The 6,360-nt window shown below is 59.7% G+C and overlaps 1 pseudogene across 1 annotated transcript; it reads left to right on the top strand.

The window, feature by feature from the left end:
* The first annotated feature begins 3,981 nt into the window (after nucleotides 1–3,981).
* LOC144329429 (SH3 domain and tetratricopeptide repeat-containing protein 1 pseudogene) lies at nucleotides 3,982–4,550 on the top strand (annotated as a pseudogene). The gene has a single exon (XR_013402623.1). The product of XR_013402623.1 is annotated as an SH3 domain and tetratricopeptide repeat-containing protein 1 pseudogene (transcript).
* Nucleotides 4,551–6,360: the final 1,810 nt, after the last annotated feature.

The raw sequence follows: 6,360 nt of genomic DNA, 5'->3' as shown, positions 1-6,360 counted from the left end.
CTCCCTGCCTGACTGAGCTCTGCTTCCTCTGCCTGTTCCCGCTGCTGACCACAAGGGCCGTCCAGTGTGCCCTCTGCCTTCCAGACATGCCAGGCATCTCGTTGGTCCCTGTATGTGCCAGACTGAGTGGCACATTCCCTTTCTCTTGTGCCCTTCCCACCCTCATCAACCACACGGTTCTCTGGCTGATAAAATCCCAGTTCCCCTTCCAGCAGTCTGCCCCTTAAGGCCGTTCATCCCTTGGTGCTGTGCCAGGGTTGTCTGTCCCCCTCCAGAGACAGGGAACCCTAGGCAGGCCACATGACCCAGCGACTTGTGCCCCGTGGCCCAGTACATAGTAGGTATGCAGCTGACTCCCCAAGGTAGGGGGATCTGATCATGACACACCCAGGAGGAGTCGGATGTCACGTCTGTGGGTTGCCTGGAGCCGGGGAGCCCGGGAGCACTTGCACTGCATGGCTTTTGGGCTCCCCTGGTTAAAACCAGTGAGCAAAGGCAGGTGGCTATGTGTAGGCACAGAACTGGGCCATCCAAGTCCGACTTTGCCAAAGCCTCTCAGTAGACAGGGGCAGGCCTTATTAGTTCTGCTTTGCAGATGGGAAAGTGAGTCTGGGAACCTGGAAGGGAATGGCCAGAGCTGCCCGGGTGACCACAGGTGCCTGGAGACAAGCCAGGTGTGCTGCCTGGGATCTGTATACCTGCTCCTGAGGGGCCTGTGCACTCCCTGTCCCAGGGAGCCACATCCTCACACCTGCCCTTTGGCCTGCACCCCAGGGGACCGGCTGAATGAACGCGTGGCCTACCACCGGCTGGCCGCCCTGCACCACCAGCTGGACCATGGCAAGCTGGCGGAGCACTTCTACCTCAAGGCCGTTTAGCTCTGCAACTCGCCGCTGGAGTTCGACGAGGAGACCCTCTACTACGTGAAGGTGTACCTGGTGCTCGGTGACATCATCTTCTACGACCTGAAGGTGGGTGGGGAGGAGCAGGGCTCGGGGTGTTCCTGGCCCCCTTGGAGTGGGATCTCCACCCGGACCCCAGAGGCCTGGGTTCCAGCCTTTCTTAGGAATGGCCCAGTGGCCTCCCTCGAGCTCTACACCCAGCTGGAGGAGCCGGCAAGGTTAGCAGGTAAAACCCAGCTCCCCAGATGGCCAGGCCCCACCCTCAACTCAGTCTCAGCCAGGGAGGCTGCCACATGAGTGGGCAATGGTGGCCTCTGGGTAAAGAAGGGGGATTGTAGTCAGGGTGTCCTCCTGGAGGAGGTGACACCAAAGCTGAGTCTTGACAGTCAAGTGTCAAGGTGCATTTAACAAAACAGGGTCGGGAGAGTGACATTTCAGAGGACGGCATCATCCTCACATTGAATCCACGTTGCAAGATCCAACCCAAATCCTGGCGCCTCCTCTAGGAAGCCTGCCCAGGGTGCCAGCCTGCACTGAGCAACTCCTTCCTGGAGTCCCGAGACACCTTGAATCTTCACATCACCCAGGAAGGGTGGGGTGGGACCAGTGTCTTACCATTGGGTTCACAGACAGGGAAACCCCAGCTCAGGGCAGGTGCAGTGGGGCGGGGCCCCAGCCAGCCAGGCTGAGGCCTTGTTCGGTCGGGTGTGTCTCGAGGGGAGGTGCTGTGCTCCCTCTGCCCCCAGCCCTGCAGGGGTGGAGAGCTGAGATTGGCAGACTGAGACCTGTGGTGTCTCCACCCATCTGCCCAGCAGGCACCGCCCCTCCTTAGCATCACACCAGCCTCGTGTCAGTGCTCCTTACGGGCTGAGGGGCCAGGGCACTCCAGTCCAGGGGCCGAGATCTTGGGGGCCTTAGAACAACATGAGGAGCTGGGGCAGCCCTAAGACCCTGCCCCATATACCCCACCGCAGGCCTGGGGCTGCCCGGGAGGCCCCCGCCCAGTACTGGCGACACCTGGTGGTCAGACGTGGTTTCTGTGGCCTCCCAAGTCCCAGCCAGACAGGGAGGTGCCAAGTATCAGGCCCAGGGGGACGCTCCTCAGCGCTCAGGGGCTCGCCAGGGACCCAGGGGGACGGACCTCCCAGAAGAGGCCTTTATCTCTCTTGGTCAAGCCTGCCGCCCACTCCGCCCGTCCAGGAGAAAGGAAAGCGCCAAGTAGTACCTGAGAGACCAAAGTCCACGGTTGGGGTCGAGGGACAGAGGCCTCCTTCACCTCCTTCCCATGCACAGCCCTCCTTCCCATGCACAGCCCTCCTTCCCATGCACAGTCCTCCTTCCCATGCACAGTCCTCCTTCCCATGCACAGTCCTCCTTCCCATGCACAGCCCTCCTTCACCTCCTTCCCATGCACAGTCCTCCTTCCCATGCACAGCCCTCCTTCCCATGCACAATCCTCCTTCCCATGCACAGTCCTCCTTCCCATGCACAGTCCTCCTTCCCATGCACAGTCCTCCTTCCCATGCACAGCCCTCCTTCCCATGCACAGTCCTCCTTCCCATGCACAGTCCTCCTTCCCATGCACAGTCCTCCTTCCTATGCACAGCCCTCCTTCACCTCCTTCCCATGCACAGCCCTCCTTCCCATGCACAGTCCTCCTTCCCATGCACAGCCCTCCTTCCCATGCACAATCCTCCTTCCCATGCACAGCCCTCCTTCCCATGCACAGTCCTCCTTCCCATGCACAGCCCTCTGGGCCTCATCGTGACTATGCTGTCAGCACAGGCCAGCTTCCCAGAGGGAGGCTCCCTTGGAATTCCCCAAGGGCGGCTGTCTTTCCAAGGCTACACCCTCTTCCTTGTATAGGAGGCTCTGGACCCAGGGCCCAGAGGAGTGGGAGAAAAAGCCAGGCTTGATGGGACCTGGAAGGCTGGCAGAGAAGCAGGGGTAAATGAGCATCTTTGCCAATTGCCTCTAAAATGGGGTCCCCTGTAGTCTACACATAAGAGTGAGCCCTGGAATAGGGTGGATTAAGTGTTCACTGGCTCACGCTGTCACTCACTAGCTGCAGCACACACTACAGGCACATGGAAATGCACACGCAAATGCACACAGGCACACGCACACACACAGGCACACACACAGGGACATGCACGCACAGGAACACAAACACGCACATTCACATGCACAGGCACACGCAGAGACATATGCATTGGCTGGCTCCTTCCTGTTTAGTTGGGAAGCCCCCACCCCTTCAGGAAGCCTTTGCCTTCCACCCCCGGCTGAGTCTGGGGCCTCCTGGGCTTCCCTCTGCCACAGCCCGGGCCACCCTGTGTGGTCAGTGTTCACTCCCAGGTCCCTCAGACTGGAAGCAAGGATGTTAGGCTCAACCATGCACCCAGCACAGAGTCCAGTGTTCGGCTGGGCCAGGGGGCATTGGATGAGCAGTGGCGGTGACTCGGGGCCTTCTCACGCCCCTGCTCCGTGTGTGGGGCGGGGCAGTGAGGGAATGGACTGCTGCATCTTGGACTTTGTCATTGGCCCTGGGAGCCATCTTGAGATGGTAAAGAGGGACAGGCCAGGCATGGGTCTCAGAGAGGTCCCTTGGGTGACCGCCATGTGGAGGAGGTGCCTGGGGAGAAGCCGGGTGGGGGATGGGAGGGTGAAGGAGGAGGTCTGGGAGGCGGCATCCCAACCCAGGGATGGTGAGTTTGAGCCAAAGACGCATTGACAATGGGAGTGGATGTCTGGGGAGTCACGCTCCGTGAATATTTCAGGGAACATTGCCAGAGAGGACACCTGTGAGATGGTTTTGTACCTGGCCTGGCCCGTGGAGGGCCTGGAAATGGTCAGCATGGACAGGGGCCAGAGGGGAGCCTGGGTCACTCAACACCGTGCCCCTGCTGTGGCTTGGAGCCACGGGTCCTGCATGGAACTCTCAGAGCAGGCAGGATCTGCCCTGACCTCAGCCCATGGGGAAAGCAGCCACTGCCTGCAGAGAGGGTGGCACTGGGGCAGGAGGCTTGGGGTGAGTGGGGCGTAGGGACAGTCAGGAAGGCTTCCAGGGGTGTCAGGGTCATCCCCACCTCCTGCAGCTGAGACCACAGCAGTGTCACAGGCTTCGGGGCTCCTGGGGCGAGCCAGCATCGGAAGGACATGTGGAATGACCTGGAGACAGGAACGGCCTCTGGGAAGACGGGTTCCGAGTCCCCCTTTTGCTGACCATGACCTGTCCCCTTCAGGACCCGTTTGATGCAGCCGGGTACTACCAGCTGGCACTGGCAGCCGCCGTGGACCTGGGCAACAAGAAGGCACAGCTGAAGATCTACACGCGGCCAGCCACCATCTCCCACAACTTCCTCCTGGACTGCGAGAAGTGGCTCTTCTTCTACCAGAAGGCCAGGACCTTCGCCACAGAGCTCAGCGTCCACAGGGTCAACCTACCTCCTCTGCTACTCTGCGGGTGGGCCCCCTGGTTGGCCTCCAGCCACCCTCGCTGAGGACAGTATCCGAGGGAGTGGGTTTTGTGCAAGGAGGATGATCTCCTGCCTCTCCTGGTGTCTCCCGTAGCTCATTTTCTGGGTAATGGAAGCATAAAAGCAGGGTTCAAATAGCAATAAATGTTTTTTTTTTTTTTTTTTGCAAAAACATACCGAAGTCCCCATGGCATCCTTCCCTGTGTGCTTCGTGGGCTGTGTCTAGGGGCCAGCTCCTTCCCTGGTGGCAGCCCTCTGATCTTGGGGATGAGAAGGACCGTGAGTCCAACAGACCTGGGCCAGGTCACCATGAGCCTCGGTTTCCTCGGCGGCCAGAGGGGAGATGGTGATTGAACTCTGGGCAGCTCCCTGCTCTCCCTGCTCAGAGTTCTTGCTGTAGGTCTCGTGCCACCCTTGCCTTTAACCTTCAGGCCATTGTGCCCGGATGTGGGAGCTGCTAGTGTCCCTGTTCGCCATTGAAGAAATAGAGGCACAGAGAGGTTAGGTGTCTGGCCCACCGTCACACAGCAGGTAGAGGCGGACACGCAGAGCCCAGTACACTGACCACCACACCACCCTGCCAGCCTGCAGCCAGGAAGGTGTCCCCCATTAGGACCCAAGGTCAGCTCCTGGACCTCTCTCGTGGTGTCAGGAGAGCCGCAGGCCAGTGAGGGTGGCCCCGGGGATCCCTCACTCAGTGTCCTTTGCTCCCAGACTCGGTTGGGCCGAGCCTGGCCAGTCCCACCTCTGGCCACTGGTCAGCCCTGCGGGAAGTGAGATGCAGGGATCTCCGCCTGTGTAGACGCTGCTACCCAGTATTGAAAGCCTTATCTAGGCTGTCCCCCAGCTGTCCCCACCCACCCACTCCGCTTCCGGACCCCGGCCCTCATCCCAGTCCCAGGAATCCCAGGTTTTCCTTCTTGGAATCTCTTGGCCCCAGGGAATACAGTTCACACGGTCTCTTTGCCAGTTTACGCAAGGAAACTGACGTTCAGAGACTGTGGGTGTCCCACGTGATTCTCACATACACTGCACTCTCCCAGACCCCTCTTTTAAACACTTTAAATGAGGTGATTTTCACATCGCATGCAATTAACTATTTCCACGCAAATAATGTGGTGGCATTTATACATTCACAGTCCTGTGCAACCACCCACGCCATCTAGTTTCAAAATGTATTCATCTCCCCAGAAGAAACCTCCCATCCTCACTAAGCAGTTACCCGTCCTTGGTATCCCCCAAGCCCCTCGTTTAATGGAAGGGGAAGCTGAGGCCCGGAGAGAGACTTGCCAGTGGGCAGCGCTCTGATAATAAGGAATCAGGCACCCATCTGCTGCTTCAGCCCTGGGTTGGTTTTCCACCCAGCAGAGGTGACAGAGCCAGGAGGTTCTGGGAGCGCCACAGGTGTCACTGGTTCAGTCCTGGGTTGGTTTTCCACCCAGCAGAAGTGACAGAGCCAGGAGCTTCTGGGACCCCATGCTTGCAGCCAGAGCCCTACCCTAAGCCTCCCCACCAGGGGGCAGCAGAGAGCTTTCCAGAACCGGCCGCGGGGCTGGCGGGAAGCAGCGGGTCAGAGCTGCTGACAAACCTCACGTAGACCCCAGATCGCTGTCTCTGTGGGTTGGGTTTGGGAATTGGAGGGGAGGCCGCATGATTGGAAACGTGAAGACAGCACGGCCTGGCTGGAGCAGCCGGAAGCGCCGTCACGTTGACTGAGGACACAGACCTCCTGCCCGCTGGGCCGGGCCTGCAGCCATTCTTCTCGGGGTGGGGCCCGTAGGTCCGGGTTGCTCTTGGTCCCTGACCTGCTTCAGAGTCCGGGGGGCTTTGGAACTCTGCCTCCCCATCTACGCCCACCCTGGCTGGTGCCATGAGGGGCCTGGATCCTGGGATCCTGTTCCTCTTGGGCAGCAGAGACTGGGGGACCAGAGGAGATGATGGGTCTTCAAGCCCCACATTCAAACCCCAGCCCACCACTGACA

The sequence above is a fragment of the Macaca mulatta genome, chromosome 13 (genome assembly GCF_049350105.2).
Source record: "Macaca mulatta isolate MMU2019108-1 chromosome 13, T2T-MMU8v2.0, whole genome shotgun sequence".
Lineage (NCBI taxonomy): Eukaryota > Metazoa > Chordata > Mammalia > Primates > Cercopithecidae > Macaca > Macaca mulatta.
The sequence above is the reverse complement of the archived record's forward strand: the minus strand, read 5'-3'. Positions and strand labels throughout refer to the sequence as shown.